Here is a 15,067-nt window from a genome sequence, read left to right on the forward strand (position 1 = left end):
CATAACATTATTTTTGTTGCTACTTCATAGCTTTAATTTTTCAATTGTTATGAATTGTAATGTAAATATCTGGTATGCAGGATATCTGACATGTAACCCCTGTTAAAAGGTCAAACCCAAAGGGGTCACAACCCACAGGTTGAGAACCGCTGATCTAACATGTACCTCAAGAGGTACTTTGTAAAAACCATAAATGAAAGCTGGGTAACAGCATACAGCATTCTGTGTACTCTTGTTACAACTTCGTGTCAGCCTCTAACTATTTTAAATAATGTTTAAAAATCAAAGCATAAGAGGCCTCTATATAAATCTTTTTCACAATGTAAATTTTGTGGTGGAGAATCTAAATAACTCTAGTATGAAATTGGCATTCAGCCTTTAACAGTGCTCTACTGCCCAGAGCCTGTGATTTTAGAACTGAAGGTAGCAAAGGTTCCAGAACACGCTGGCCAGTCTGCTCCACAGGGACGATGCAGTAATGATTTCCCCTACAAGATCTGTGCTACACAGACAAATGCCAAAGCAAAACAAGAAAATGGCAGCTCCACAGAGGTAGACAGAGTCCCAGAGTTTTCACCTTTTGCAATTCTGAACTGTATGACTTTGGGCTGCTCACATGAAAGGAACCAAATGAAAGGTCTAGAAGGTTCAAGAACCAGACCCCACCTCCTTTACCCACAGCACAATCCCTGCACCTGCCCGTGTCTGCTGTATATTCTCCAAGCACCTAGTGTGAATCAAATGCCACTGTATTTCTAAATGTCAAACAAACAAACAGCGCAAAGTGATAAAATGACACAAGAGTACAGATGAAACTGACTGCACAAGAAAAGCCTGATGACAAACTGAATGAAGCAAGCCTTAAACTTGGTAAGTCTTTACTCCAAAAACAGGGGCTTAAATGCCATTTACTATATTATCTTAGCTGAGTAAACGTGTGCGTGTGCGTGTGCGTGTTCTATAACCTCTCTGTTGGTTGTACAGGAAAACCCAGGGCTTTATATACTTGGCAAGAAATCTATCGTCATGCCATATCCCTACCCCCTGCAATTTACTTTATCAGAGTTAGAAAGTATGTTTGATTAATGAAAAAATTCCCTTAGGAGTGTCATATTAAATTGACTTGTTTCTATGCCTAGTGCCTATAGGGTCTTTGACCACTCACATACACATCTGGCATCATACTGACAGATACAGACAGAACACAGATTCAAAGGCGCCACCTCTAAGGCAGTGCTAGACATGGAAAAAGTGAATTACTTTTAACTGACTCTCCATCCTCACAAACTGGAGCTATAGGTTGATCTCCTAATTCCTGTGGAATAGCACCAGTATCACAGACTATACCGCAGTAAAAGAAAGATTTAAAATATCTCATCTTGGGCAGAAAAATTTGATTTGAAGATAACTTTAGGTAATATTCATCTATAAAATCTATAATTACCCCAAACAGTTATAAAAGTGTTACTGCTCTGTTAGCATATTTACCTCAAGATATCTTTAATTGACAATCCCCTCAGGGTCTTAACTAGAATTCAGAAACGAACCCTTTTTCAAGGGCCTTTTAGGAACATACATTCTATATTCATGACACATACAAGATGTACACACATCATGATATATGCCACACACACACATCAAGGACACTTTTTTGGGAACACACATGACACATACAGGCATATCCCTTAATGGAATGAAAGCAATATACAATTCTCTATTTGCACAATAGAGCAAAGAACAAAGATTCTATGGTCTCAGGACAGAATTGCCATTTTTCTTTTTAATTAATGGCTTGCTAATATAAAGGAAAATGTGTAAAACAGGAAATCCCTCTTAAGTCTAGAAGCATAAATTTCTCAAAGATTTTAGGAGAAAAAAATCAGTCACCTCTGTAACTCTGCAAACAGTGACTACTACATATTACCTCCTGTCTTTCTTATCTGTTGCACCAAAGAAATATGCTATAAATGATGCTCCTTGACTCTGAGACAGCAGGGTGAAGCTCAGTGGTAGAGCCTCGTACGTGTGAATACTGGGTTAGAGCCACAGGGCAAAACAGGCAGCTCTATTTCCGTGCTCCCCAATCTAACAAAAGCAAATTTCATTGTTACTATCAAAATGGTGGAAGGAGAGAATGGATTCCTGAAAGCCATCCTCTGAATCCACAGGTACTCTGTCAAACAACACAAACACACACACACACACACACACACACACACACACACACACACACACACACCTTTTAAAATGCTTAAAATCCACACCATGAGGAAAGGGTGGTAATGGATAAGGGATCAAACTCGGGATTCTGATCAACTGGCCAATTTGAGATAAGGAGGAGAACTAAATAGTTAAATCTAAACAGAAGGGCTTCTGTTCCTTCTTGTCCAAAATCTGAGTCATAGACATTTGGCCTGGTAACTTCACAGACGACTGCTGTAACTGCCAATACTCTGCTGCTGCTTTCAATTTAAAATTAAACGTGGTTTCCCTTTTCTCTGGATAGTTTTCCTCTCTGGGGCAAAAATCTGTCTGAATAAATAGGAGTCAAGGAAGTGATGAGCAATGTAAAAGCATTGTGAGGCCTTGAGGTCAAGTTATACAACCCCAGTTACATAACTAAACTGAAGCAGTTTTCTGTTTCAGCCCATCTTCCCCAAATTTTCTATTGTTTTCTCTCTTTTCTTTCTTTTTCATTTTTTTTTTTTTGTTGTTGTTGTTGTTGATTTCAAGCAGGGTCTCACTATGTAGCTCTGGCTGTCTTGGAACGCACCCTGTAGACCAGGCTGGCCTTGAACTCAGAGATATGCCTGCCTCGGCCTCTGGAGCACTGGGATTAAAGGTGTCTGCCACTATGCTCACTTGGCTTCCAGTGCTTTCTAAAATGTGTGTACTACTTGGAATCTATCACATACCCACAGGGGGCGCACTGACTTTTTTTTTTCCTTTTAAAGAGAATAACCTAAGGAAGGAAAGTAGAAAAAAAAAAAAAAAAAAAAAAAAAAAACAGTATATGAGAGAAAACTCAAGAGGCTGGAGGTAACCGAGGAATAAACAGAGGTAAATATGCCAGACCTGTGTTACCATACAGGGACTGCCCAATATCAATGTACAAATGGAAAAACAAGGCTGGTACTCAAAGACTGTCCAGGTTGTTAAATGCTTACTAAGTTAAATCTTATACCTGCTTATTCAGTATTCAAAGAAGTTTGACACCATATTAGTTCCCCCCCACCCCCACCCCCTTTTTTTTGGTTTTTTTTTTTTTTTTTTTTGGTTTTTCGAAACAGGGTTTTTCTGTGGCTTTCGAGGCTGTCCTGGAACTAGCTCTTGTGGGCCAGGCTGGTCTCGAACTTACAGAGATCCGCCTGCCTCTGCCTCCGGAGTGCTGGGATTAAAATGCACTACCACCGCCCAGCTATCATATTAGTTCTTGTTCTTTGGAAACTCCACAAGAATTTTGAATCTCATACATGTCAAGAATTTTATGGCTGGGTCAAACACTCAAGAAAAGTGGTTAAAGGAGCCAAGATTTGGGCAGGAGAGATGGTTCTGCAGCACTGGCTGCTCTTCCAGAGGTCTTGAACTTAATTCTCAGCAACCACATGGTGGCGCCCTCTTCTGGCATGCAGACATACATGCAGGCAAAATACTGTATACATAATAAATAAATAAATCCTTAAAAAAATAGGGGAGCTCAGATTTACTGTTATTCCTGGTCTCAAGGCTGCAGTTCATCACAACATGGAGGGCATGGCACAGTTGAGATCTCACCTATGAAGGTAGAGAGGCCACAGATAGGCTCCAGCCTTTTGGAATGGGTTGCCCACAATCAGAGCAGGTCTGGCCCTTTTTGTCTCTGGAATTACCCTTACCGATACACACAGAAGTGCACTTGACTAATAGTCTATGTTTATCTCAATCCAATCACCTGATCATCAAGATTAATCATCATAGCATATGTGTGGCTGCAGCTGAGTTCACTAAGCATGCACTGGACATTGGCCCCAGGCTGAGACATCTTAAAGATAGAGAGATGTACATAAGAGAGGGTTGTCTCCTGTAGTCTACAATCTGTGAGATGGCACACAGTGAAGAAGCTGCAGCTCAAATGCACAGACTCACATTGCAAGGAGCCCCATCCCATTGTGGCTCTAAGAGCTCCTCTTAGCAAAGAAGATGGGAGTATGTCAGGTCTTGAAGAAGAAGAGGGAGGAACAGGGCAAAGATGTTCAAAACCGTGTAGTAGGTACCAAGGAAAGGAGGCAGCTGTCCAGTCAAAGAAATGTGAGGTGGAGTTAAAGCAGGAAGGGGGACCATGAGGCCAGACAGCTTCGTACATTATACATCAAGAAGCTCTGAAGGCCATTACACAAAATAAGGGAGCCAGAAAAAGCTGGTCCACATACATAGGGGCACCGAGCTGAGGACAATTAGTGGGAAGCAGAATCATAAACAATCTCAGCCTCCCTTTATCTGGAGCCTAAAAGCTGGACACAGAGTTATAAGACAAACGGCATCTCCTCATTCAACAGGAGAGAAGAGCACTGACCACTGAAGACTCTTGCACTGTACTGCAGATGGTAAGCAGAAGCTGCTACGGGAACACACTTTAATGACCAGCCTGCTGCCACTTACTTGCTGCTCCTGAGGCAATCCCCTCGAGACTCGGTGATTTGGGCTTGTCTTGTCACTTTACAAATTTGCCCTTCTCTATTGAATATGCTAGACAAGCTGGAATCAAAGCCACCTCACTCCTAGATTCCACCCCCCATATGTGAAATGTGTTAATAGACTTTATTTCCTCTTAATCTTTGGTTCCAACTGAGAGTTATTCTTCCCTACACTGTTTCTCATTAGTTTCCTGTGAACTGTGATCTTCAGTGAAGTCAAATCATAAAAGCTAAAGGCCAGATCTCTCAGCAGAGAAAAGGGGCCTTGGGGAAAAGCCAACTAGAAAGGACACTGAATCAGTGAGTCCTGGAAACAGTGCACACATCCCAGAAGCAACGTTCACCAGATAAAGGGCTTACAGTCTTCTCTTAAAGAACACAGGATTCCTAAACACAATCGTCCATCTTTTAAAAGGCATAAATGATAAAAGCAGGCTTGTCCCAAGAACTCTTCGCTGCTTTGTACTAACTGGTGAAAAGGAGGGGCCAGTCGGCTTTAGTGAAAACTTTCAATTAAAATGCTTTGATTCCTTTTTTAGCTCACACAAATAAAAGAAACAAGGGCCAACCAGTTCTCCCAGGACAGGTCCTTTAAAACCCTTTTCAAAGAAAAAAATTAAGTATTAATATTGCTATATGAATTACGGGTAAGTAACTGATTCTTTTGAAATACACAGAAAGGCTTAAAAATATTCTCATGAAGTTATCTGAGTTGTTTTGTGAATTACGTATTTTAGTATTATTGCTTCAAGAATTGTGAAAGAATAAAATCAGCCCCCCATTTTCCCTGTTACTATGATTCTGTGTTGGTATATTTAGGTATGATGAGGAAATGCCCCATTTGATGTCATGCAAATGATTGCAGGCAATGAGACTATGGAAACAGCATAGTTACATCAGTGCACTCAATTAGTTCTTTGAGGGAAAAGGTTTCTTTTTTCAAACTTTCAAGTGCAATACCAACTAAACAAACAAGTCTTCTCTCTCACCACAAGGTGGAACTGTGGTAGTTAAAAGTATTGATAACACTGACAAACACTAAGATTCAGGGAATTTTAGTCACGGTTTCTAGCAATCATATACATTGATAAAAGCAGGCTTGTCAAGAAAATCTCTTAATAGTTTTGTTGTAACTTTAGAAAACTTAAAAAAAAAACTTTAAAAAATGTATTTCTTTTTTTTTTCTTTTAATCAAGTAATTCTTCTGAGCCAGGATGGGAATTTTTCTGTAATTCTGTAAGGTTTTATTTGAATTTGGTTTTTGTTTGGATTGGGTAATTTTCCCTTTTCATATATGGGGAAATTGACAAAAATCTATTTTGTATGAGTTTTCCCTCAATAATATATATATAAAATATATATATATATATATATATATATATATTTCATATTTTACATAGCTATGTGGACCCTGGTGTTGAGAAATTATAACTGGAAGAGAAAAATAAATTCAGAGACCAACATGCTATGCAGACGAGCATCTTCCCTGTTCCCTGTCCATTTTCTTGGTAGTTAGCGTGTATCACAGGTATGCTCCGGATGTGTTGCACACTTGAGTGTCAAACACACGAGCACCACTTCATGGAGACAGGGAGGGGGTGGGGGTGGGGAATGGTCATTCCAACCTCACAGAAAAGTAGAGGACATTTTAGAAAAGACAGTTTAGTATTGCTTCACTGAGGACTGACACCCAGCCATACTGGGTAGGAGGAAAAGGGTCTCTGTTTGTGAATGTCCTAGAAGCATCACCCTAACCCAGTTCCCCTATATACATTTCTGTAAAGTGCTTATGCCAAATCACTATGGTGGGTGCTACAATGTCAAGCTCAGTTTTCGATAACCACTTAAGGGATCAAAGAGGAATCAATTACTGGCATGTTTTTGCAACTTCTTTCACATTCCTCCTAGGTTCCCAAGTCCTCACAATATGGACCCTAAAGAGAAAAAAGGCTGAAGAAAGAGGAGTCTCAACCACTTAACACTCTTAAGAAATCCTGTGAGCACTTGGGAGGCAGAGGCAGGTGGATCTCTGTGAGTTTGAGACCAGCCTGGTCTACAAGAGCTAGTTCCAGGACAGCCTCCAAAGCCACAGAGAAACCCTGTCTCGAAAAACAAACAAGTAACATAACAAGACAAATGATGACAACCTAGCTGTAAGAGTGCTGTAAGAATGGCCAGCATGGGCTCCATTTGTGTCTTAGAAAACAACATTAGAAGGTTCACGTGGTGGGACAGGCCTATAGAGCAAGAGCAGCCTGAGCTACATTGTGAGAAATTTCCTAGATGAGGAAGAGGAGGAGGAGAGGGGAAAGGGTGAGGAAAGGTAGAGTTAGTACAGTATCATAATCTTGTCTTTGAACACAAATTTTTAAGATAAATCCCCCTGCAGTTTCAAATATTAGCTCTCACTGAATGTTTTCCTGCATCAGCATCATGAAGTTTTACAGTAAAAACCATGTAAACGCTAAAGAATTTAAATTACTTTTACTTAAAATGCACTCATGAACAAAATTTGAAATTAGTTATTAAAATATGAATCTCCTTAACAAATTCCCATATGACTCTGTAGTAATAATTTATGAATCAGATCCAAATTAATTATTAGAAATTAGAGATGCACTTAGGCCAGTACACTCAGTTCTTCTCTGGTGAAATAGGAGCTGGGGGAGGGGGCGGGCACCCTCTTTCTTGGCTATCCGCCTCTCAGTACAAGGTCACTTTACCAGCCTTCCTTTCCTCTTTACAACTACTTATCAGAGCTTCAAAGAAATCTGCCTGGCACCAAGGTGGGGTAATGCAGAGGAGAAAACAACAAGGCAGTTCAGGGCACGAGCGATTCTGGAGTAAAGGGACCCAGTCCAAAGACTCCAGGCAGCAGCCGAGTGGGCACTAGGAAGAAAAAGCTTACTGGATTTTGTGATCCCAGAGCAGGAAATAAACATGGGGAAGCAACTGTAAGGACTCTAAATAAGAATGCAGTGCCCATCACAGAGCTCAGTTTGGCAGCCATGAATCCTGCTTAGCTGAGTCACCTCTAGGAGCTTTGTCAAATGAGCTACAGGATGTGGACGTCTACCTGCTGTATAGGAATTCAGCAGTGAAATGGATCTTTATGTCATGCAACAATCTTTCTGGTGTTACAGAATTAACATGACGTCCAAGGGAGAAATCATATCACATACTTGGAGATTAATAAAGGACAATTTTTTTTTTTTTTTACTATCGCTCAGGCCCAGCTCTGGCTAGTGCCCAAAGAGAAGCTGGGCATGAATAGATTTCAATGACTTATATACACCTCAGGGTTAGGCATTCCACATACACTGCCATCCTTAAGCCTCTTTCAGGTCTCAAGCCCAGTTTACACTTTAAACAATTTAAACTGAGACAGGAATCTGCAAGTCTGGCCAAGTCGGCAAACAGGAGGTTTACACAGCAAAGATATTGTTAGAACGATTTCTTAAGTGTTGTTCTTTTTGAATAGTTGTCACCTAGGTTCATCTTGCCCATTGCAGAATTAATGATTTCCCTTGTAAGAGCACAGGGAACTAAATGACAGACTAGGCAGGACTTAATGCTGGCTGTGACCTTGAGCTGTCTGCAAGTCCTTTGGGGATTGTCCTAATGACTGCTTATAGGTGAGGATTGCCTCCTTTTGTTATGGAAATTGAGCCTAATTGGAGGTCAATCTTCATGAAGAAACAGAAACTTTCTCAGCAACTCTAAACTTAGGGTACAGAATTATCTTTCCTACAGTTTCAAACAAGCCTACTTATCTTTATTTAGTAGTACGTCTTTATCCTATTTATCTTCTAGTCAAATGGAGGCAGTGCTCCTTTAGCTAAATTCTACTGTGTATAACAATGTTTTCTAGGCAAGTTTAATAGCAAATCCTTATTCCAACTGAAAGGTTCAGGCATTGTGCTGGCCTGCCCCTGTTACCTGGCAGAATGCACTCAGGCAGTATTGTGGTCAGCCCAGGGTTCCATGCACGAAGGTTTAAAGGACCCCTTTAAAAGGCAGACCCCTGCCCATTCTCTTTGCTCTCTTCTCTTACCCCCTTTTCGTCTCTCCCCCTCCCCCACCTGGAATAAACTCTCTATGGTTTCGTGTTCCATCTCAGTGTAGAAATCTTAAACAAAAGAACAACACCAACTCTCTTTATTTCTTGTTAGATTTGCCTTTTCTGGATCTTTTGACTAAATATCTTAGCTAGTGTTACTATTGTTGTGATGAAACACTATGACCAGAGCAACTTGGGGAGGAAAGTGTTTATTTGGCTTACATTTCCACATCACTGTTCATTATCAAAGGAAGTCAGGACAGGAACTCAATTCAAGCAGGGCAGGAGCTGATGCAGAGGCCATGGACATGAGAGCTGATTAATGGCTTGCTCCCCATGGCTTGCTCAGAATGCTTTCTTATAGAACCCAGGATCACCAGCCCAGAGATGGCACCACCCACAATGGACTGGGCTCTTACCCCACTAATCACTAATTAAGAAAATGCACTACAGGCTTGCCTGTAGCCCAATCTTATGCAGGCATTTTTAAATTATTATTTAAGGCTTCCTCTTTTCTGAAGACTCTAGCTTGTGTCAAATTGACATAAAACTGGCCAGTATAGAATAATACATCTTTTGTATCTGGCTCTTCCAAGTCCTCTCACTGTGTTTCCCATTTCCCCTTCATAGTACCCATGTTCTATCATCACCCTCTCAAGACCCTACACATATGACCACACATACACACACACACACACACACACCACACACCACCACCACCACCACCACCACCACCACCACCACCACCAATCATGATCCCATTTTCTTTCCTAGCCTGCTTTCTTATATCACCCTTGACCACCTGCCCAGGAGTGGCACCACTCACAATCATTCATCAAAAAGATGCTCCACAGATTTGGCCACAGGCCAATCTTATAGAAGCAGTTCCTCAGATGAAGTTCTCCCTTCCCAGGTAACTCGAGTTTGTGTCGGGTTGACAAACACTAACCGGTAAGCCATATCTTGTCTCAAAGATGATTACCACAGAAATCAAATTTTGCCTAAGCAGCAAACCGATGTACTCAGCTGTCTTGTATAAGGAGACTCCATGAAGTAAACCAAGAGGAAAGAATATTCAGGAAAGCAGCCATAGTAAAACTTCACATTCCCATAGGAAGGAAAAGCTTATTTCACAAAAGAATTCTGGGAAACAGAACGTGATCCCTTCCTCATCACAGAGGCAAATGTACACAAAACTCTGCCCCAAATCTACCTAACACAAAACCTTATCCTGAGACAGAGATAGGGGTTAGGCATGTGGCTAGTCCAGGTATAGAGCTTATCTGGCATGTGCAAGGTTTGAGGTTTAATACCTATGACTATAAACAAGAGAAAAAGAAAAGGACAAAAGTCAGGAAACTTATTTTCTGAAAAGTCAGATAGCAAGTGTTTGAAGGGTTGTGGGTAATATAGTATGACAATACATAATAAGCATTATTCTGAGCTTTCCTTTTTATTCATGAACACTATACTTCAGATTTTATGAATTATTTCAAGCATCACAAAATACTCTTCAATTTGATTTCAACTGTTTGAAAAATCTAAAAACTATTTATCATCCACGAACCATATCAGGAAAGAGACTGTGGCTGGCTTTAGCCCACAGTCCATAGCATGCTGGCCCTATCCAAACAGCCCTAGGGTGAAACAATAGGTAGCACACTCATCATTATCAGCTTTTAACTCCATAAAAGCAAATGAACTTTCCCATTGCTTTCTATCTCTATGGCAAAGTAAGAGTGAAAAAGACCAAGTTTCTACCAAACAACAAAAAGAACAAATTAGTGTTCTTTTCATGTGTGTGCACATAGACACATAGGTATGTATGTCTATAAACACATATATTCTTTGTAGAATGAATGAAAAGTTAAGTCTAGCAGTATGGGGAAACTGCAAAGTGTGAAAAGTCAATAGCTCCACATGGGTGCAGGCAGGAGGATGAAAGTCAGGAGATAGCTAGGATTAGCTGAGATCACCCTTCTTGTAACTTCCCCAGAGCTCTGACTACTTGGCTGGCTTTCCTTCACCCTTAATTTCAAATGAACATGAAAACCAATACAGAAAATGTCAGAAAGATTATCATGTCACATGTAAAGATTCTGTCTCAAAAGTAATCAGATTGGAAGAACAGCAAAATAAACAAATGTAGGTGTGGTGGAAACATGAAATATAGAATTCAAGACTTAACTGTGGGGCAGAGAGGGGTGTATTTCCAATGCAGATTAGGGACAAATGTGATGAATAAACAATTACTTTGATCACTGCCTGTTGTGGACATGTTCTGAAATGTCACACTGTACCCCCAAGTACATATAATTACTACGTGTCAATTAAAGATGAGAGTATATTTTTAAGATAAAAAATATAACATATAAATGAAACAAAGGAGACAGCACTGCTTGATTAACAAGAAAAGGGGTGGGGGATAGCTTCTTTAAATATTGAAGAGCTAGCATACAGGTCTTCTACCATTAAAGGGGTCTGGTCCAAGAAAGTGAGGGGAAAGCAGAAAAGGCAAATTGTAAACAGTGACAGAAACAGTTAGGTTACAACTCAAGTAAGTACAAAAGTAATGAGCCATAGAGAAAGGCTGTGACAAAGCATGGCAACAATGACTGTCAGAATAACTAACTCTATTCCTTTAAAAGCAATCACTTTAAAACTCTCCCAAGGCATTTCCCAGAAGGATGTTAATAGCTACTATTAGACAAAAACAAAGTAGGGCTTGAGAAACACTGTGTCCAACAGTTTGTCTTACCAAAGAATCTGTCAGCCTTTCACATGCTAATATGTAACATAAATCTTTCAACTGGAAAATGTTTCTTTCCAAATTCTCCTGGATATAGAAACCTTTTTATCTCCTCTACACTCTCTCCCAACCTGGCTCTCACAGTGCTGGTTTCACTGGGAACATGATTTGGGAAGTGCTGCTCGTGTGTGTGTGTGTGTGTGTGTGTGTGTGTGTGTGTGTGTGTGTGTGTGTGTGTGCGCGCATGTGTAGGTACACTTGAGTCACGTCTTCCTCTGTCAACTCTTCTTATGCTACTTTCTAAGGTCTCCTTGAGTCTGCAGCACAGCGAACCCTGACCAGAAAGAGCCTGGAAACATGTTTGTATTTGTTTGTATGGAAAGGAATAGCCCAGTCTTCGAAAGAAACCTGACTGCATCTGCAGTCGGACGGTGGAGAACCTGATGCATTTATCTCTTCAGGAGCAGAGATTCCAAATAAAAAGAATTTAGTCTTCCGAATACTTTTCTGAATTCAGAACTATTGAAAACAGGAGCAAAGCTCATTAGTAACTGCAAGTAATCACGTGTATGAATGGGTGAGGCTGGAGACCCCTGAAGAGCCCATGCAAAGGGGTCAGATCTCAAAACTGGTCCTGCTGCTTTGACCTCCTGCCCTTCAGTATTCAGTCTCTTTTCAGTTTTTTCCCCTAGATGTATTCATTTTATTTTATGCATGTGAGTGTTTTTGCCTGCATGTATGTATGTGCACCATGGGTGGGCAGTGCCCATAGAATTCAGAAGCTGGCATTAGATATCTTGGAATTGGAGTTGAGTCACCATGTGGGTGCTGAGAACTGAACCCAGGTCCTCTACAAGCGCAAACCACTGCTCTTAACTACAGAGAAACTTCGGCCCCAAGGGTGCTCAGTTTCTAAGCTATTATGATTTGGACATAAAATATTCCCAAAGTTCAAGTGTTGAAGCCAGTAAAACTACTGAGTGCTGAATGGCTCTGTAAGCAACAGGTCACTGTCTTTGCAGGGTTTATCTTGTCCCCACCCCCATTTTCCCTTGTGTTCTGCTCCTTTCTTCTCCTCCATGATTGTCATGAAGTAAGCAGCTTTTCTCCCCATGCCCTCCCATCATGTTTCTGCTCTGCCACAGACCTAAAGGCAATGGAATTTTGTTATAGCAACAAAAAGGTGACTAGAGTGTACAGACACACAAGAGACACAAAAAAGACATACATACATACATACATACATACATACATACATACATACATACATACAGAAAGACACACACACACACACACACACACACACACACACACACACACACACACACACACACACCTTTAAAAGAAGGAACTCATCATGAGTTGGTCTCCCAGTAGACTCTGCTCACTCCCAGCAAACCAACCCCCATAATTGTGTGATGTAACAGTTCATTCACTAAGTAAGATGTTCTTTAGTGTGGTGGAAGGGGAAACAGCCGTGCACCTGACAGTATGCTAAGTGCTGGGGATGAATGTGCTGTGTAGTGAGACAGCAGTACCCCATCCTCATGCAGCTCACAGTGTAGTATAAGTGACACTCCAAGTCTGCTTCAGAGCACTCATACTTCCGATGGAGAGGGTCGAAGAACAAGCTTTGGGAATGGTAACGGCATTGATCAAAGTATAATTTTTGTGTGTGTGTCTTTGAAAAGGTCTTAGTCATTATGTGTAAAAGACTGACCTTCAGGAATGCTGCCTGACTTCTTTGCATACTTTTATCTATATCTCTAGATTCTCGCAAAGTATACTGATTAAAGAATGCAAACAGAAGTCACAGCCACACAGAGACAAACTCTTTAGTGTCAGAAGGGCCAACTACATCTCAGCTATGTCACTTTCCAGCTACGTCCTGTCAAGCAGATAACTAACTTGTCTTCTCCCATGAATGAGCTCAGTGTCCTCGTGGTAAAATGAAGATTGAGTGACATGTCTACCGCATACTAAGCGGTACAGCATCTGGCACTCAGTAAGCAGAAAGAGCAGTGGTAATAATGAAAATAATGAAAGTAAAGAAAAGGAAAATGAACTAAAATTATCTGCCTAAATTATGAAATAATTAGTTTAAAACAGTAGTTTACAAGTATAATATTCATTTAAAAGTGCTTAAATCACCCTAATAGACAAAAAGGGAAAGGTAATTTTCATGCCACAGGATAATTTTTAATTCAAAATATATTCTATAATAAACTAATTTTCCATATTATAAACCTATAATAGGACTCAGAGCAGAGATAGAGAGTCCACAGGCTTACTGCTGGCAGGCAGCTTTTATGTGCACAGGCTCAGTGGACTCACACTCAAAGGCTGAACTTGAGTACAGGAGGGGTACCCTTACACACACTTTCAGCCAACTTTGTTCCCCTCACAGGGCTTAGGTCTGTGACACTGGGACCACAGGAACGAAGACTGAGCATGAATATACAGATACTGATTAAGCCATGTGTCTTCTCTTTGTCCTAGGAGGCCCTTACCGAAACCCTGCATTCTACACATTTCAGGAATGTTTGATGTCTATACAAAGGCTACTAAACTGTTTCTGATTAAACCATGTTAAAGGGAAATAACTAAGCTCAGTAGCAATGCCAGACAGGTCCCTGCCATAGGAGAAATCGTGGATCAACCAACAGAATACATCATTAAATATGATACCAATGTAGATTTACATAGTTGATTACTATGTGGCTACAAACATAAAGCTCCCATACATTTTCAAGTGTTTAGAGGTATACAGCCATGACATATATAACTTTTCTTCCAATGGTTCAAATTAATGTTTTAAAGAATAAACACTGGGGCTAAAGAGATGGCTGAGTGGTTAAGAATACCCAGGTTCAGCTCCCAGAATCCACACAGAGGCTCACAACCATCCATTTGTACCTACAGTTCCAGGAGACGTGATGCCCTCTTCAGGCATTTTATGGCACTGTATGCAAGTGGTACATATGTATATATGTATGCTAAACATTCATAGACATAAAAAAATGAAATTTTTAAAATGTGCTCAAAATACAAGGGTCAATAACAGACAAAATAAGGTCAAAAATTTCATCTTGCGTAAAGAGTGTACCAGTGTTACTTACATGTATGTGTGTATCTATACATCTATATATTCACAGTGTATAAGAGTATGAGCATACATGTGTGTATGCTTGCTCACAAGCATGTAAAGGCCAGAGGGGTTTGTTAGGTGTCTTCTTATATTGCTCTCCATCAAATTCTCCCACCAGCATTCTCATTATAAAAACATACTCTGAGTTTTGAATTCCCGTCTCCTTTTACCCGTTTTCATGCTCTGCCACATGCCTCTGATAATCATAAGAAACGGTAATTTTTTTTATCATTTTTTAATTTGAATTAGAAACAAGATTTGATTTGTATGACAATCCCAGTTTCCTTCTCCCTCCTGTCCTCCCCTACCACCCCCCAACTAAAACCTTACCGATCACATACCCTTTCTTCTATTCTTCACCTGACTCAACCTTTCTGCTCCCTCATGACCTCTGCATCCCTCCTCTTCTTCCCTTCTCATTCTCGTAGCTCTCCCCC

General features: G+C 40.5%; 1 protein-coding gene across 15 annotated transcripts in view; it reads right to left on the minus strand.

Moving 5' to 3' along the window:
* The window catches only part of Dst (dystonin), a 389,777-nt gene that overhangs the window by 205,014 nt on the left and 169,696 nt on the right, over positions 1–15,067 (minus strand). The window lies entirely within an intron of this gene.

The sequence above is a fragment of the Cricetulus griseus genome (genome assembly GCF_003668045.3).
Source record: "Cricetulus griseus strain 17A/GY chromosome 1 unlocalized genomic scaffold, alternate assembly CriGri-PICRH-1.0 chr1_1, whole genome shotgun sequence".
Taxonomy (NCBI): Eukaryota; Metazoa; Chordata; class Mammalia; order Rodentia; family Cricetidae; genus Cricetulus; species Cricetulus griseus.